At 43.9% G+C, this 20,058-nt stretch overlaps 1 protein-coding gene across 3 annotated transcripts in view; it reads right to left on the minus strand.

The window, feature by feature from the left end:
- Positions 1-15,942, minus strand: part of LOC135543374 (inositol polyphosphate-4-phosphatase type I A-like) — a 42,220-nt gene extending 26,278 nt beyond the window's left edge. For all 3 annotated transcript variants that reach the window (XM_064970583.1, XM_064970582.1, XM_064970584.1), the window contains exon 1: positions 15,823-15,942. The gene's annotated coding sequence lies outside the window, so the exon portion shown is untranslated. The remainder of the gene's footprint in view (positions 1-15,822) is intronic.
- Between the last annotated feature and the right edge of the window lie 4,116 nt (positions 15,943-20,058).

Genomic DNA, 20,058 nt, shown 5'->3' on the forward strand with positions numbered 1-20,058 from the left:
AGGACATCCTGCTAGCTTAATGATGTCTGCTCTGATCAAGTTTCTCTAGGTTACATAACATCCTTCCCTCTGCAGGTCAGTGTTTCTCCTAGGTTACATCAAGGACATCCTGCTAGCTTAATGATGTCTGCTCTGATCAAGTAGGTAAACTTCCCCTGCAGGCCAGTGTTTCTCCTAGGTTACATCAAGGACATCCTGCTAGCTTAATGATGTCTGCTCTGATCAAGTAGATAAACTTCCCCTGCAGGTCAGTGTTTCTCCTAGGTTACATCAAGGACATCCTGCTAGCTTAATGATGTCTGCTCTGATCAAGTAGGTAAACTTCCCCTGCAGGTCAGTGTTTCTCCTAGGTTACATCAAGGACATCCTGCTAGCTTAATGATGTCTGCTCTGATCAGGTAAACTTCCCCTGCAGGTCAGTGTTTCTCCTAGGTTACATCAAGGACATCTTAATGATGTCTGCTCTGATCAAGTAGGTAAATCAGTGTTTCTCCTAGGTTACATCAAGGACATCCTGCTAGCTTAATGATGTCTGCTCTGATCAAGTAGGTAAACTTCCCCTGCAGGCCAGTGTTTCTCCTCGGTTACATCAAAAGAAAGGAAGGGAACTAAATACCCGGACTGCATAGCCTCAAATATTTTGGTCTATGTTTAGGCAGGGGTGTGCAACAGAGCTAGGGAAGGGGGGTGGGTTACATCAAGGACATCCCTGCTCCTATGCCATTCATCAAAAGAAAGGGGAACCCATAGCCTCAAATATTTTGGTCTATGTTTAGCAGGGGTGTGCACACATCCCCAGAGTGCCGTCAGTTGGCCATCATTCCACAGAGGCTGGGCTGGGGGCCTTCCTGGCAGGAGTACAAGGTCCCTGAGGCCTGTCTTGTCTAATCAGGCAGAAATGCTGGAGGAGAGCCCATCGATAGCTGGCGGATGCTGCTGGTGGTGAAAAGCTCAGCAGATACAGGTCTGGTTAGCACACTCATCACAGATCCTTTTCTGCCCTGCAAGAGCACATGTGGCTCTGGTCAAATAAAGTGCACTATATAGGCAATAGGGTGCACTTCAGGGAATGAATCCAAATGTCTTGTATGTGCTCTCTGTACAATGGATCAACATTGATTGAATTCATTGTCAGGTTCTTTGGCTACTATCTACAACTGTTCTGTAATTGCCTGGGAATATGGGCCACATTGGTAAGAGCCAAATGATAGCAGACAGTGGTAGGCCTGATCACCGACGACAATGGTGCCAGGATCGTGGACTACAGGAAAGGGAGGGTCAAGCACACCCCCATCCACATCGACAGGGCCGCAATGGAGCGGGTTGAGAGTCAAGCTCCTCTGTGTCCACATCACTAAGGAAGTAACATGGTCCTCACACACTAACACAGTCAAGAAGGCACGACAACACCTCTTCCCCCTTAGGAGGCTGAAAATATTTGACATGGGCCTTCAGATCCTCAAAAGGTTATACAGCTGAAGGGCCTGTAAGTAAGCAGGGCCTGTAAGCATTGCACTGCTAGTCTACACCGGTTGTTTATGAAGCATGTGACAAATAACAGTTGATTTATAGCACCAGAGTGAGGAGACCCTGATGATTAGTAACTCACATGAACTGGGACACGTGCTTTTGGAGCTTCGGCTGGGTTAACAAATCCTTGCTGGGTTTCTGACGTAGTTTCTCACACCCAGTAACGACTGGAGAATACCACACAGACTGGGCCGGGACCAGACTCGGTTCAAACCGGTTTCTAGGTTTGCGAATACGGGTTTGATTAATTTTCAGTGTCTTCGTTTTACCCTGGGCACCTGGTACTGTAGGTTAACCAGATACGAGTAAACAGAGACATTGACACTTGTGACATTGTCCTCACCAGAGAAGCTAAGGACTTACAATGCGATGCATAGGTTTCTACCTGATTGAACTTAAAAGGGAGGGAAGTGACACCAACGGCGACAGCTGGTCTTACTGGCGTCCCGATCTGACTGGTTTAATGGATTTCACTTCTGCTGTTATGTTAAGTCTAATGCTGCACACAACTGGAAAGCTCTCTATGAAGGAACTGGGTGAGTGAGTGAGCGCCTTTGTAACATTGAGAGGCGTCCACGGTACTGCCTGAAAGATTTCTAATTTCTCTCCCTGTTTACTCCTACCCAGCAGACGACACTCCTGCTAATTCTACCGTTAATGAGTCTAATTCAGCCATGTGACTGACTCCATCAGGATTACCAGCCAAGCGACAAGATCATTCTTTAAATTTGTCTTGAATCTAAAAACCTCAGCTTGCCTTGGTTGTGAAAGCACCTCAAGGCTCCGTGTTTCTTCCCACTCTGTGCTAGTTTCAGGAACCTCCCCCGGAACTCCTCTGACACGGAGGGGTCCTGTCCAACCACACCTGGAAATCAGGATGTGTTTGTATCAAGGGTTTCTCTGCTCTCAGTCTCAGACAGTCTCAGACAGTCTCCAAGCCTGAGAAGGGCAGTGTGGAGGAGAGCTCAGTCCTGTTGCCCTTAAAGGCAAAAAACTGTTTCTGTGTTGACTGACTGCCAAGGTTCTGACTGTCCAGGCCAGGCATCACACACACACACACACACACACACACACACACACACACACACACACACACACACACACACACACACACACACGACGACGAGCTAAAAGCATACCGTCTCAGAGTTTCGTCAGATCTGGACTTCCCATCTCTGCCTTATCAAACACATCTATACAGAAGGCAGGATAACGGCTCTCCCTCCATGTCACTAGTTTCCATCTTACTGTCGTCCTCCTGCACTCCCAGCCCACATTAGTTATTTTTATAGCCCCGGCCTTGTCTAAACAGACTTCAACTCTGCACCACACCAGTATCTGTGTCATAATGACTATGGAGAAGGTAAACACTGCTGGAGAGCAAACAGAGTACATTCATTAAAAAAAAAAAAAAATCTCGACACTACATTTACATTTACATTTAAGTCATTTAGCAGACGCTCTTATCCAGAGCGACTTACAAATTGGTGAATTCACCTTCTGACATCCATTTTATCTGTCTAAATGAGGTGCTGTGAGTAAGCCCTGTATCAGGGTCAAATAGCACTGGATTCATCATGTAATTTAATAGTCAAAATAATATCTCCAAAATCGTAGACTTCCCTGACATTTTCATTTCCTGAATAAATATCCAGATGAATTTGTAGGTGCAAAAAGTCTTACATATTATTCACCTTCATTTACATGGATGTAGAGTAGTTAGAGCTGCCATCCTGACTAGACTGGCTACCTAGTTCCTACAGTAGTTAGTATTGCCCTCCAGACCAGAGGTTGACCAATTAATCGGAATGGCCGATTAATTAGGGCCGATTTCAAGTTTTCATAACAATCAGTAATCGGTATTTTTGGACGCTGATTATGGCTGATTACATTGCACTCCATGAGGAGACTGCGTGGCAGGCTGACTACCTGTTACACGAGCGCAGCAAGGAGCCAAGGTAAGTTGCTAGCTAGCATTAAACTTATCTTATTTTTTTTTAAATCAATCAATCTTAACATAATCAATAGTTAACCTAGTAATATCCTCAACCATGTGTAGTTAACTAGCTTGTCCTGCGTTGAATAGAATTGATGCGGTGCCTGTTAATTTATCATCGAATCACTGCCTACTTCACCAAATGGCTGATGATTTAACAAGCTCATTCGCAAAAAAAGCACTGTCGTTGCACCAATGTGTACCTAACCATAATCATTTAAAATCAATACACAAGTATTTATTTTTTAAACCTGCATATTTAGTTAATATTGCGAGTCAGGGTATATGCAGCAGTTTGGGCCGCCCGACTCATTGCGAACTGTGTGAAGACCATTTCTTCCTAACAAACACAGAATTTTACATAATTATGACATAACATTGAAGGTTGTGCAATGCAACAGCAATGTTTTCACTTAAGGATGCCACCTGTTAGATAAAATACGGAACGGTTCCATATTTCACTGAAATCTAAATGATAGATCATTATTATGGTCAAATCCGGAAACTAAGGCTTATATTTCTGTGTTTATTATATTATAGTCTATGATTTGAGCAGTCTGACTGAGCAGTGGTAGGCAGCAGCAGGCTCGTAAGCATTCATTCAAACAGCACTTTCCTGCATTTGCCAGCAGCTCTTCGCTGTGCTTCAAGCATTGCGCTGTTTATGACTTCAAGTCTATCAACTCATGAGATTAGGCTGGCAATACTATAGTACCTATAAGAACATCTAATAGTCAAAGGTCCATGGAAAACAAATGGTATGGAGAGAAATCGTCCTATAATTCCTATAATAACTACAACCTAAAACTTCTTACCTGGGAATATTGAGACTCGCGTTAAAAGGAACCACCAGCTTTCATATGTTCTCATGTTCTGAGCAAGGAACTTAAAACGTTAGCTTTTTACATGGCACATATTGCACTTTTACTTTCTTCTCCAACACTGTTTTTGCATTATTTAAACCAAATTGAACACTTTTCATTATTTATTTGAGACTAAGTTGATTTTATTATATTAAGTTAAAATAAAAGTGTTCATTCAGTAGTTGTAATGGTCATTATTACAAATATATTCTAAAAAAAATATATATATATAAAAATCAAACGAATAAAAACTTGTTTTTAATTTTTTAAATCTGACAATTAATAAGTATGTTGTTTTTCTTGGTCCTCCAATTATCGGTATCAGAGTTGAAAAATCATGATCGGCCGATCTCTACTCCAGACTAGACTGGTTGCCTAGTTCCTACAGTAGTGAGTGCAGCCCTGCAGACTAGCTGCCTAGTTCCTACAGTAGGGTATGTCTGCCTTACTTACAAATCAAGGCCTTGTTCATGTCAGGGAGAGGGAGGGACTGACGTGAACGTGACCTGACGTTCAACAGCTCATGGTGTACCTGCCTGCCCCCCCTCCATCTCTCTTGCTCTAGTCACCAGCCTTCTCTCAGGGTCATGTTAGGATTCCACATCCCAACAGCATCCTCATATACACCATGACAAAGTGCCTGAGACGTGTGCAGGTGTACTTACTGTCAGTGGGGAAGTCAGAGAGTGGCAGATAGCCTTGTGGTTAAGAGCGTTGGGCCGGTAACTGAAAGGTTGCTGGTTTGAGTCCCTGAGCTGGCAAAGTATAAACATTTCCTGTTCTGCCCTCGAGCAAGGCAGTTAAACAACAACTGCTCCCCGGGCAACTCAATTAAGGCAGCCCCCCCCCCATACCTCTCCGAGTCAGAGGTTGGATTAAATGCGGAATTAATATTTGGGTTGAATGCATTCAGTTGTGCAACTGACTAGGTATCCCCTTTCCTTTCCCAGAGGGAGGGGAACCCAGCTGATCCAGTCAGAGAGGAGCAACAGACTGGATCTGACCAGAGCAGGAGACAACATGTCAGAAAAATTTAAAAGAAGGATATTTCAGTATTTGCTCCACTTCCCCTAGCTGTATATAGCAGAGTATACAGCAGAGTAGCTATGATCTGTATCTGTGCATTGGGTTAACAGTGACCGAGGCTACAGGACTGCCAAGTCACAGTCAGAGATAGTGAGGCGTGCAACAACACATGATGGCAACCAGAAGAGGAGACATTTTCACAATTTAACCTTCACATCTGACATTCTGTCTCTGCCATGGCCTGGCCCCAAACACCACTCTTCAAAGAGATAACTCGCCTTTTGAAGGTGTGTGTGTGCCTGCCAGTGTGCACGTATGTGTGTGTGTGTGTGTGTGTGTTAGTTTGAAGCTATACTGAGGCAGTGCAGTCTGTGCTTCCTTCTATTTCAGAAGCAGTCCTGCATTGCTCAGTCCAGATGGTCCCTGCATCATCAGTCAGAGACACTGATCAATGGACTGGCGCCGCCAGACCACCCTCTCCACACACACACTCCTAATGTGTGTGTGTTTTTTTGTCACGGTGTGTGTTAGGGCTGTCCCGGGGGGAAAACAATATCTTGGTCGACCGAAAGCAGTCTGTTCTTTCAACAAATTGAATAATGTCTTCATATCTCAAAATCATTGTCATGTGATTCATCAAAATTCTATCCAAATCTATATGAAATCTAAACGAAAAGCCATTGCCAACTTCGTAAAAACAGCCTACATTAAGCCAAAACATTTTTTAAAACATTGCAGCCGGCAGGTAGAAAATATCCTGATTAAAATAAATACTCTATAAATCACATTGCCTAAACTGAGTACTGGCACCTCAAATGTTCTACTGCTTGAGCTCCTGTTCCTCTTATAGAACATTATCTCAACAGTATTGTGGAGCTCCTGCACCTAAATATGAACAGTACCAGAACCCAAAATGAGTTACTGAATGTATTTCAGTCCAAGTAGTAAGAAGTAATCAGGTCTATTTCATGACGTTTCCACTGGATCAGAGCATGACATTTTTCCCTTCCACACTGAGCGGTTACCAGAAGGGAGAGAGATGGAAAAGATTTTTCAAATACATTGAGGAACGATTGTAATTCTCAATGGATGTAAAAACAGACTTTGTTTGCTCTCAGTTTGAGGTGAAGTAAGCATCACTCTGAGAAGCTCAACAGTTCATTAGTTGTGGTGCATTAAGCCAATCAGATCCGCAAATAGACACATTTATATGCCTACATTTGGGCGCAGGCCAGGTAGGGACCCCAATTTTTCACTTTAAAATGTAGGCCAAAGAAAAAAGTTTAACAAACCATACAAATCTATGCACAATGACTACTTTGAACAATTTACACAGTAAATGAATAAAATGATTGAAAACAGCAGATGCAAGGTTTGGTAACAGATTTAGGGTAAAATCTCCCTCAGTTTTATTCTGTTACCAAGTTTTGTACCAGCACAGTTCATCCTGTACATGTATTGTAAAATGTTCTGTGTTAAATTGTTAAAAGTAGTCTTTGTGCAAACAATTCTAATGTCTAATGAAATTTTTGTTTGGTATACATTTTTTTCAGCTTAAATCCATTACTATGGAAATGCTCGGAACTATTATGATTAAACGTCTGTCTCTTGATTTGATCCGAAATGCCTAACTCAATGGGGTAAGCTGGATGTGACGAACACTTACAAACTGAAACACAGGAATAACCGTTATTGTACACGGATGGAAGCTCAGTGAATGTTACAGTTCATTCGGAAAGTATTCAGGACCTCGACTTTTTCCACGTTACATTATAGCCGTATTCTAAAATGTATACAATTGTTTCCCCCCTCAATCTACAGGCAATACTCTAATGACAAAGTCAAAACAGGTTTTTAGAATAAATAAATATATAAATAAAATATTTCTATAAGTATTCATACCCTTTGCTATGAGGCTCGAAATTGAGTTCTGGTACATCCTGTTTCCATTTATCATCCTTGAGATGTTTCTACAACTTGGAGTCCACCTGCAGTAAACTCAATTGATTGGACATGAATTGGAAAGACACATTTGTCTATATAAACAAAGGTCCCACAGTTGACAGTGCAGGTCAGAGCAAAAACCAAACCAGGTCGAAAGGGATTATCCGTAGAGCTCCGAGAGAGGATTCTGTCCAGGCACAGATCGGTGGAAGGGTACCAAAAAAATGTCTGCAGCATTTAAGGGCCCCAAGAACAGTGGCCTCCATCATTCTTAAAATGGAAGAAGTTAGGAACCACCAAAACTCTTCCTAGAGCTGGCCTCCCGGCCAAACAGAGCAATCGAGGGAGAAGGGCCTTGGTCAGGGGGTGACCAAGAACCCGATGGAGCTCCAAACTTCCTCTGTGGAGATGGGAGAACCTTCCAGAAGGACAACCATCTCTGCAGCACATCACCAATCAGGCCTTTACGGTAGAGTAATATAATGGCTCCTAACCAACTGTGCTATTTTGTTCATTTTTTCACATTCTTTGTAACTCATTTTGTACATAATGTTGCTGATACTGTCTCTTATGAACAAAAATAACTTCTGGACATCAGAATAGTGATTACTCACCTTGAACTGGACAAAGACTTTTCTTCAATGAGTCCGATGCGAAGGATATACTGCTTTGTCAAGCCAAGGCCCAAATCCCCGTCATCAGTGTGAAGAAAATACAGAGGAACGGGGGGAAGGCGGCAGAGTGGCTTGTAAGAATTAGCAGACGAGTAGGTAAACCACCACTTCCCTCGAGGTATTGCTCGCCTGAGGTTGAATACCTCATGATAAGCTTTAGACCACACTATCGTACTTTTTGGAGAAATGTCCTCTGGTCTGATGAAACAAAAATAGAACTGTTTGGCCATAATGACCATCGTTATGTTTGGAGGAAAAAGGGGGAGGCCTGCAAGACAAAGAACACCATCCCAACCGTGAAGCACGGGGGTGGCAGCATCATGTTGTGGGGGTGCTTTGCTGCAGGACGGACTGGTGCACTTCACAAAATAGATGGCATATAGAAGGAAAATGTTTTCTTGATGTTGCTTCAATATATCCACATCAGTCAGGAAGTTAAAGCTTAGTCGCAAATGGATCTTCCAAATGGACAATGACCCCAAGCATACTTCCAAAGTTGTGGCAAAATGGCTTAAGGACAACAAAGTCAAGGTATTGGAGTGGCCATCACAAAGCCCTGACCTCAATCCTATAGAACATTTGTGGGCAGAACTGAAAAACCGTGTGCGAGCAAGGAGGCCAACAAACCTGATTCAGTTACACCAGCTCTGTCAGGAGGAATGGGCCAAAATTCACCCAACTTATTGTGGGAAGCTTGTGGAAGGCTATCCGAAATGTTTGACCCAAGTTAAACAATTTGAAGGCAATGCTACCAAATACTAATTGAGTGTATGTAAACTTCTAACCCACTGGGAATGTGATGAAAGAAATGAAAGCTGAAATAAATCACTCTCGCTACTATTATTCTGACATTTCACATTCTTAAAATAAAGTGGTGATCCTAACTGACATAAGACAGGGACTTTTTTACTAGGATTAAATGTCAGGAATTGTGAAAAACTGAGTTTAAATTTATTTGGCTAAGGTGTATGTAAATTTCCGACTTCAACTGTATGCGAGAATGCTGTTCATTGACTACAGCTCAGCATTCAACACCATAGTGCCCACAAAGCTCATCACTAAGCTAAGAACTCTGGGACTAAACACCTCCCTCTGCAACTGGATCCTGGACTTCCTGACAGGCCGCCCCAGGTGGTAAGGGTAGGCAACAACAGATCTGGCACGCTGATCCTCAACACTGGGGCCCCTCATTGGTGCGTGCTCAGCCCCCTCCTGTACTCCCTGTTCACTCACGACTGCGTGGCCAAGCACGACATCATCATTAAGTTTGCTGACGACACAACAGTGGTAGGCCTGATCGACAATACCTGGTCAGAGACCTGGCAGTGTGGTGCCAGGACAACAACAACCTCTCCCTCAATGTGAGCTAGACAAAAGGAGCTGATCGTGGACTACAGGAAAAGACGGGCCGAACAGGCCTCATTAACATCAATGGGGCTGAAGTGGAGCGGGTTGAGAGTTTCAAGTTCCTTGGTGTCCACATCACCAAGGAACTATTATGGTCCAAACACACCAAGCCAGTTGTGAAGAGGCCACGACAACACCTTTTCAGGTGCTATTTTGCGAACTTCAGACATGCAGCAATGTATTTTTGGACAGCAGTGGCTTCTTCCGTGGTGTCCTCCCATGAACATCATTCTTGTTTAGTGTTTTACCTATTGTAGACTCGTCAACAGAGATGTTAGCATGTTCCAGAGATTTCTGTAAGTTTTTAGCTGACACTAGCATCTTAACCTCATTGAGCATTCTGTGCTGTGCTCTTGCAGTCATATTTGCAGGATGGCCACTCCTAGGGAGAGTAGCAACAGTGCTGAACTTTCTCCATTTAGACAATATGTCTTACTGTGGACTGATGAACATCAAGGCTTTTAGAGATACTTTTGTAACCCTTTCCAGCTTTATGCAAGTCAACAATTGGTTCACGTCAGGCAATGCTTCATATGAGTAGCAAACTCACATTTTGTGAGTTTTTTTAATATTGCAGGGCAGCTCTAACCAACATCTCCAATCTCGTCTCATTGATTGGATTCCAAGTTAGCTGACTCCTGACTCCAATTATCTTTTGGAGAAGTCATTAGCCTAGGGGTTCACATACTTTCCCCAACCTACACAGTGAATGTTTAAATTATGTTTCAATATAGACAAGAAAAATACAATAATTTGTGTGTTATTAATTTAAGCACACTGTTTGTCTATTGTTGTGACAAAGGAAGATCAGATCACATTTTTTGACCAATTTATGCAGAAATCCAGGTAATTCCACAGGGTTCACATACTTTTTCTTGCAACTGTATATGCAGAAAGTGTACAGCATAGTGGGTAAATTTCTACAAAAACTTAAGAGCGTTGAAGTGCGAGGCTCAACTCCTCCACTGTTTTGGGTCCCCTGGCTACCACACTGTTCACAGCGTGAAGCACACCTGTGCACATTCGAAGATACGAAGCGTTCTTCAAGCCTGGTCGTGGGAACCCAGTGAATGTAGGCTTTTGTTACTGTTCAGCGCTAACCGATCCGATTCAACCCAATGATGGCATAGCTGAGAAGCTAGGCCTATAATCTCACCAGTGGGAGTTAACAGACAAACACTGAACACGGCAACAAAGACGAGATAAACATTGCCACAGAGCAGCAAGGAGCTGCTTTCCTATTTAAATCAATAGATAAACCCACACTATGATAAATGCATGTTTCTGCCATTAGATTCCTCCTTCATAGGCAGTCTGAAGAGGACTCACTCATTACGGCCGACGAAGGCCATTTAGAACAGCATGCAGAGGACTCTGGGTATTATTTATTCCCTGTCAACCGCCCATCTGAGCGATCAACCCCAGCCAAAACCACCATAGGGGGTTAGAGTAATGCCTAATTCTACAGACAGAGCATAAGAAGGGATGCTAAATAGTAGTCTTCGCAAAATGGCTACAGTCCAGTCAGCACATAAATCAGATACAATACAAAGACAATATTTAAAATCTCCCCAAAAATCCCAACTTTTATCCAGTGAATGCTACAGGCAGCCTGTAGATAGTAGCATTAGCATAGCAGCTAGTAAATGTAAACACAGCACAGTGCAGGCCTGTAGAAGGGCTAATCCATATCCGGCTGCATGCTCCAGCTGTACAGACAGACTAGTACATCTCTGCTCCTAACAGCTGAGCTTGGTTCCTCGTCTATTGGGTAAGATGACAGTCTGTGTAGCGTGTGAAGGGCCCGACTGTGGATGCGGTCTCCTCACAGCACAGCAGCATATAAACAAACCCACACGCAGCAGTGCTTACACTCTCCCCAATCTCTCTCCCTCCCACTTTCTTCATCCCTTCCTCTCGTACTCTCTGCCTGCCTCCTTTGCCCTCCCTCTCCCCATCTGTCCCTCTATTTCTCTCCCTCTTTATTCCTGCAGAAGCTAAGAGAAGCAGGCTGATAAGGTAATGTCTTCTCTCTGGCTGACACTGTTCTCCAACAGAAATACACAGGGAGAGAGACAGGAAGGGACAGAGAGGGACAGGGAGAGATGGGACTGTGGATGCTTCGTGACAAACTGGGCTGACAGGACCCAGACAGGCTTTGTCCAGACAGGGAAGGGGAGAGGTGTCACTGTTCCCATCCTAAACCCTGCTCCAGAACCTCGTCAGTGACTTGGGAAACTTCCAGGAAGAAACTGTGAAAGAGCTGTATGCTGTAGGCCTGTCACATGTTGATTCCCAGACCAATAAATAATCAACTGTGGTGGCTGGAGAACATTTCCCTGCACTGTGTCATGTTTGCAGTCACCCTCTCCCCCTCTCCATGGGTCCTATCCTTAGCATCGTTTAGTATAGGGCCAGGCCGACTGACCAACGGCAGGTTTCACTTTTCTCCACATGTGGATTAATGGTCTCCATTTAGCCTGCCATCATCAATAATTCAGTCTGTTGCATAAGAGGGAAACAGAGGTTTATGTCCCAAACGGCACCCTATTCCCATAATGTGCACTACTTTTGACCAGAGCATTATGGGCACTGGTCAAAAGTAGTGCACATCTTAGGGTACAGGGGGTCATTTGAGACACAGCCAGAGACAGTGGACTCGGGATAGCACCCGCCACTACTTGACTACAGACGTTTCAGAGCAGATCCCCAAAACAACAACTTTGGCTCAGGTCTAATCGATTTCAGTGTAAAACAGCAAAAGACAGGCAAAGCAATGCAGCGAGGCAGAGTAGCTAATGCTGTCTGAGGCACCGGCTATCCACCAAGTAGAAGAATTTACAATGTCGCTCATAAGTAAATTAATGAAAAAGAAAGGAAAGTTTAACTAGCAGACAGACTTTTATGACAAAGGCTCTGGAGAAAAAAATACATGATTATTATAGCAAAGTAATAAGTAAGATAGCAACCATATGAAGTGTGTCAATGTGTGTGTGTGTGTGTGTGTGTGTGTGTGTCTCAATGTGCTGGAGAAGAGTGTATGACAACATGAGAGTGCAGAGGAGTTGAGTGTAGTGTGTTGCAGGATTGAGTGTGTGTTTATGTGGGAATCTATTATTGGCTTATAAGAGCAACAGAGTAGGCAGAGCATTCAACTGGCTGTGTGTGTGTGTGTCAGATTCACTGTGTTCAATACTCATATGAATCTTAAGAGTGTCTTCTCTGAGCTTGTTTACAGAGTGAGTTGTTCGTTGAGAGAGAGAGTGTAGGATGAATCAACAGGCTCCTGGTTGCCCTCTGAGCCCAGTGGGAGAAAAATCCCATCGCTGAGTCACAGCACTCCCCCATACATAGTTACATACACAGTGGTCTCAGAGTCTGTATGCACACGCAAGAGTTAGCTAGCTACTATATTGAATTGCAAAACTACAGTGCCCAACTTAGTACAATGTAGTACTGTAGTTGTTTACACATCACTGTAGAATCTTGTGAGCAATAGCCTCGTCAAGCCAACTGGGAGTAGTCTCACAAACGGTTCCTGGTCTTTCCAGATGCCTGGTCGTAACTCGTAAGCTTCCTCTCAATCAATAAGCATGTCCCCTCCCCTTGACCTTGGCTCTGATGGCTCCTACCAGGAAACCACTGACTGAGTCTGCCTTTACAACCTCACTCCACTCTAGTCTTCACTACAAATCAGATAGGGATTTGTAGTAGTCATCAATACAGATAACCACTCAAGCCATGGACTTTCCCAACCCTCTAATGACTGTCCATCTCATAACTGGTGTCTTTTTTTTCTTTCTTTAAAGCTCTTTGAGAATCAGTATGGAATAAATAGCGCTACAAAAGTTGAATGAATTATTAGTAAATCATGCTAATGTGATTATATATGCAAACTAGCACACAGCAAAGGGCCGTCCCCTCTGGCCATGCACTGAAGTATGTCTCTCAAACTGATGTCATTTTTCACTTGGTCATGTTCATCAGTTGTTCTTATCATATCGCCACTAACACATTATCTCCACTTTGGTCCATGTGAGACAGAGCTAATTCAGCAGTACAGAGGCGGTGTCCAAAACGACACCCTATTCCCCAGTGAACCGAAATCACCCTATTCCCTATATAGTGTACTATGGGCTCTCGTAAAGAGTTGTGCAAAATATACTAGGGTATATGGTGCCAATTTGAACGTAGACAAACAGTTGAGTGCTGTGATGGAACAGAGACACTGGGTTCTCAGCACAGGAGGCTACTGAGGGGAGGACAGCTCATAATAATGGCTGGAATGGAGTACATGGACTGGTATCAAACACATGGCAACCATGAGTGTGATGAATTTGATACCATTCCATTGATCATGTTCCAACCATTACTATGAGCCCATCCTCCCCAATTAAGGTGCAACCAACCTCCTGGTATTCTCAGGGATTTCAACAAGCTGTGTGATAGGAGCCTGTGTGTAGATAGGCCTGTTGCTGAGTCCCATTGAGACCAAGGTCTCTTTTACAAGGGAGACATGTATATACACAATTTACACTCTCAGATCCAGGTCAGAGATATCACCACTCATCCTCAGCAGTGTTAAATCACATTGATGAGGTTTCACCGGTTCATAACGAACTCTTCTGGACGCTCACTGTCCACTTAAGCCTGTGTCACAGCGGGACGATTTACAATACAATAACAGTGACTGTGTTGATACTGATAACACACACACAAATGTATAAAATAAATTCAATAGTAATCTTACCAGAAAACAGAGTTAGTAGAAAACAGAGTTCCAGTTAAAGCTGTGGTAGAAGAGAGAGTGTTCAATAATGCACCCATCTGGTCTGTATAGCTGACACATGGCACCGTTTGTTTTCATTTTAGCCATGTGGAACTAACCGAACTCTGCCAACAGGCTTATATAACCCACCACTTCCACTTTCAGTAACTAGAACCCCCTTGACTCCACCATTCAAGATCAGCCAACACAAAACACAGTCGTCATAGATTTGAACGTACAATGCTGCCCTGGCAATGCCAAGAACCCGTCATGTTGATAATGAATGTTAGCTGAGAGAATTTCATGGTAATAGAGTATTTAATAACATACTAGAATATGGTTGATCATGGACCAAGAGTGTTTAGGTGGATGAACAAAGAGACAGGCACTCAATGGGCTACGGATATAATTTCACAGCCTGACTGCAGATGCAGTCATAAAATACCAGGAACGAATACATAGGATGCCTAGGAACGAATACGTAGGATGCCTAGGAACGAATACGTAGGATGCCTAGGGAAGAATACGTAGGATGCCTAGGGAAGAATACGTAGGATGCCTAGGAACGAATACATAGGATGCCTAGGAACGAATACGTAGGATGCCTAGGAACGAATACATAGGATGCCTAGAAACGAATACGTAGGATGCCTAGAAACGAATACGTAGGATGCCTAGGGAAGAATACGTAGGATGCCTAGGAACGAATACGTAGGATGCCTAGGAACGAATACGTAGGATGCCTAGGAACGAATACGTAGGATGCCTAGGGAAGAATACATAGGATGCCTAGGAACGAATACATAGGATGCCTAGGAACGAATACATAGGATGCCTAGGGAAGAATACATAGGATGCCTAGGGAAGAATACATAGGATGCCTAGGGAAGAATACATAGGATGCCTAGGGAAGAATACATAGGATGCCTAGGGAAGAATACATAGGATGCCTAGGGAAGAATACATAGGATGCCTAGGGAAGAATACGTAGGATGCCTAGGGAAGAATACATAGGATGCCTAGGGAAGAATACGTAGGATGCCTAGGGAAGAATACGTAGGATGCCTAGGGAAGAATAGGATGCCGTAGGAGGATGCCTAGGGAAGAATACGTAGGATGCCTAGGGAAGAATACATAGGATGCCTAGGGAAGAATACATAGGATGCCTAGGGAAGAATACATAGGATGCCTAGGGAAGAATACATAGGATGCCTAGGGAAGAATACATAGGATGCCTAGGGAAGAATACAATGTCCATCGACATTAAAAGACCCGTATGTCTTGGTCATTGGAGGCAGAGTGCGCATCATCTGCTCGCTCCTCTCTTCCCATATGAGAACATTGCGTGAAAATAAGACGACTAGCCCAAGTTGCAGGTGGTGTTCATACCTAAACGTATCACAAGCAATAACTAGCTTAGACCACAATACATAAAAAGCATATGGGTGATAACTGACTATACAGAGAAGAATACAACTTTGAAGTTGAAGCTTTTTTCGCAAGGAGGTGTAAACCATTAATGAGCAAATTAGCTATTATGCTAACCTTCTCATGGCGACTTTTCCTGCCTCTCCAGCTAACCAGATAACTGCATTTCAAGATGAAGACACAAACCTTTCTACGACGTTTGATGACAATTAATTTGGTGGGAAAGAGACAGCCGTTGGTGTTGACGCTCGCTTGTTTCATTTGTTTCCAGCCTGTCAGCACTCGGCAGTGTGATCTTGCCTCTCCGCTTCATTGTATCATGTGACGTTGCCACTTCATCAAAGGAACCTCCCCTTACTTGAGTCTGAGGCACATTCAGAAGGACATAACTTTATTGAAGACAAATCTATTTTCAGTAAATCATGATAGGCTACATCTTTGTACAGTGTCCTGTGAAAAATCGAATTCGATTTTGGAATGACCAATAAAATGCATGATGAAGAACTATATTTAGATTCAAACAGAAGTCAATGACTTTGGAAAAATCAGACTACATAATATAATCAAGATATGAGTCTATGCTATGATTGAACTGATACAAATACACTTACATAGATAAAAGCGTCCGTTAAATGGCATAGATTATTATTATAATTATCATTATTATTATAAAAGTTATCTGTTTCAAGTAAAAATGTCTTCACTCTTGTGGTTGAGGGATGCTGTACAGTAGCTCAGTCAGGCCTGTGATGAATCCTGGCTAAATCCTGTAGGAAGGCTAAATCCTTGTTTTAAGCATTTTGGCTCCAGTAAGGCATGGTCCAGCATTATGTTCCTGCCATGCATTGACAGTCATTATTACAATAATTTCAAATGTTATCATATGTCATTATCTGAGCATATCACCGGTTATTACTATTACAAACTGGGTGGTTTGAGCCCTGAATGCTGATTGGCTGAAAGCCTTGGTATATCACAGTATGACAAAACATGTATTTTCACTTCTCTATTTACATTGCTAACCAGTTTATAATAGCAATAAGGAACCTCGTGGGTTTGTGATATATTGCCAATATACCAGTATACTCCACATTGTGTCCGTGCATAAGAACAGCCCTTAGCTGTGGTATATTGGACATATATCACACCCCCTTATTGATTAAGTATGCGTTCTTCTTCTTCACTTCACAGTTAGATTAAGCTGTACTACCATCATGTGGCCACAATTTGCAGTCACAGCTTTCACATTTGTGTGGTCTCTATTCTCTTAAAAGAAAATGTACTATCTAGAGCAGTGTTTCCCAACACTGGTCCTCGCGTACCCCCAACAGTACACATTTTTATTGTAGCCCTGGAGCAGCACACCTCATTCAACTCATTGAGGGCTTGATGATTAGTTGACCTGCTTCAACTAGGGTCTTCGTGGTGGGTATCGACGGACTGGCCGCCGGCTTCCTGTTTTGCTTTGTGTCTGCGTTCACTATGTGCTTTACGGCTAACGTCCTCGAGATCAAACCGCTCTTTGTCTTCATGTACACTTACCCGGCCTACCTGGTGGCTGAGCTGTTCTCCATCTCCAGCATCATGGTGGGAGTGTGTTAACACACACATATACACTGAGTGTACAAAACATTATGAACACCTGTCTCTTTCCATGACATAGACTGACCAGGTCAATACAGGTGAACGCTATGATACCTTGTTGATGTCAATTGTTAATGTGTGTGTGTGTGCTCATATACTCTACACACAGCTCCACTTCTTCTTCTGTGTTTTCGCTCTCTTCCAGGTGTGCGAGTCTTGACTCAAATCGTTACCCCTTTCCGTACCGTTCCCTTCAACATGGCCTGTGAGGGGCCATCTGCTTTGCCATAGTGTTTAACTTACCAGACAGCATCCAGCAAAATAATAGATTTGTTACTGCATCCATCGCCACCATCATATTAACTGTCTTCGTCCAGGTATGGAATTTGATCATGGCAGCCTGTGCATATATAATGCTAGTCCATTCAGAACACTGCGGTGCACAAAAACAAGTTGATGCAAATATGATATGAAGAGGATATCAGTTGTGTGACTTCTGATCTTTCACACAGGATATCGGCAACTGGCCCTTGATGGAATTAGTGCACATTCTAATGGCCAATCGCAACATAAACACCATTAATGTCAAGGTATACATCAGGGAAGGTAGAGCACTAGCTAGCTGGATAACCATCATTCATTTTGTTTAGATAGTTAATCCAAGGCGTTGTTATCTTCTACCCTTCCATGCCCATTCAGACTAGGACCGCTGAGGTCAAGTATATTATGTCTCTCTGAGTTCTAGTTCTAGTACTAATGTCTCTGAGTTCTAGTTCTAGTATATTATGTCTCTCTGAGTTCTAGTTCTAGTATCTTATGTCTCTCTGAGTTCTAGTATCTTATGTCTCTCTGAGTTCTAGTTCTTATGTCTCCCTGAGTTCTAGTTCTAGTATCTTATATCTCTCTGTGTTCTCGTTCTAGTATCATGTCTCTCTGAGTTCTAGTTCTAGTATCGTATATCTCTCTGAGTTCTAGTTCGAGTATCTTATATCTCTCTGATTTCTATGTTCTAGTATCGTATGTCTCTCTGAGTTCTAGAGTCTTGTGTCTCCCTGAGTTCTAGTTCTAGTATCTTATGTCTCTCCGAGTTCTAGTATCTTATGTCTCTCTGAGTTCTAGTTATAGTATCATGTCTCTCTGAGTTCTAGTTCTAGTATCTTATGTCTCTCCAAGTTCTAGTTCTAGTATCTTATGTCTCTCTGAGTTCTAGTTCTAGTATCGTATGTCTCTCTGAGTTCTAGTTATAGTATCATGTCTCTCTGAGTTCTAGTTCTAGTATCTTATGTCTCTCCAAGTTCTAGTTCTAGTATCTTATGTCTCTCTGAGTTCTAGTTCTAGTATCATATGTCTCTCTGAGTTCTAGTTCTAGTATCTGATGTCTCCCTGAGTTCTAGTTCTAGTATCTTATGTCTCTGAGGTCTAGTTCTAGTGTCACGCCCTGACCTTAGAGATCCTTTTTATGTCTCTATTTTGGTTTGGTCAGGGCATGAGTTGGGGTGGGCATTCTATGTTTTTGTGTTCTATGTTTTCTATTTCTGTGTGTTTGGCCGAGTGTGGTTCTCACTCAGAGGCAGCTGTCTATCGTTGTAGCCTTTTCCCACCTGTGTCTTGTGGGTCGTTGTTTTCTGTCTTTGTGTCTGCACCAGACAGAACTGTTTCAGTTTTGTTCGTTCTCTTTGTTGTTTTGTTATTCAGTGTTCAGTTAAAGTAAAATCATGAACACGTACCACGCTACACCTTGGTCCTCTTCTTCAAACAGCCATTACAGAAATACCCACCACCAAAGGACCAAGCAGCGTAGCCAGGAGGAGCAGGGATCCTGGGCCCAGGAGAAGAGAGAACGGAGGACATCGTGGACATGGGAGGAGGTGATGGCAGGTGACAAGACCCTGCCATGGAGACAGGCTGAACTAGTGAGGGAGGAACAACTTCGCTACCAGGAGTCAGGGCAACGAAGCAGACACGAGAGGCAGCCCCCAATTTCTGGGGGGAGGGGCACACGGGGAGTGTGGCAGAGTCAGGATTCAGACCTGAGTCAACTCCCCATGTCCTGGATTTGATGTCACCTGAGTCAGCTCTCCATACTCGTCCTGAGGTGCGTGCTAGTCGTCTGGTGAAGTCTGTGCCAGCCCCACGCACCAGGCCTTCTGTGCGCCTCCCCAGCCCTGCACGTCTTGTGCCAGCTTGGTCCTCCAGTGCGCCTGCACAGACCGGTGAGTCCTGCACCTGCTCTAGGCACGGTTTCGCCAGGAGAACCCAGTGCGGCCTGTTCCAGCTCCCAGCACGGTTTCCCCAGTTTGCCAGGAGGACCCAGTGCGGCCTGTTCCAGCTCCCCGCACGTGCCGGGCTAGAGTGGGCATTCAGCCTGGAAGAGTGGTGTCAAGGCTACACACCAGATCTCCAGTGCTCCCCCACAGCCCAGTCTATCCTGTGCCTCCTCCACGGACCAGGCCTCCAGTAGGTCTCCACAGCCTGGTGAGTCCGGAGCTGCCAGAGTCGCCCTCCTGTCCGGAGCTGCCAGTGTCGCCCTCCTGTCCGGCGCTGCCGGCGAGGGTCACCGCTCCAGAGGCACCAACTAAGTGGACCAAGCCTAAGGTGGAGCGGGGTCCCGCACCAGAGCCGCCACCGCGGATAGATGCCCACCCAGACCCTCCCCTATAGGTTTAGGTTCTGCGGCCGGAGTCCGCACTTTTGGGGTGGGGTTCTGTCACGCCCTGAACTTAGAGATCCTTTTTATGTCTCTATTTTGGTTTGGTCAGGGCGTGAGTTGGGGTGGGCATTCTATGTTTTTTATTTCTGTGTGTTTGGCCGGGTGTGGTTCTCTGACTTCTAGTTCTA

Source organism: Oncorhynchus masou, chromosome 7 (genome assembly GCF_036934945.1).
Source record: "Oncorhynchus masou masou isolate Uvic2021 chromosome 7, UVic_Omas_1.1, whole genome shotgun sequence".
In the NCBI taxonomy this organism is placed as follows: Eukaryota; Metazoa; Chordata; class Actinopteri; order Salmoniformes; family Salmonidae; genus Oncorhynchus; species Oncorhynchus masou.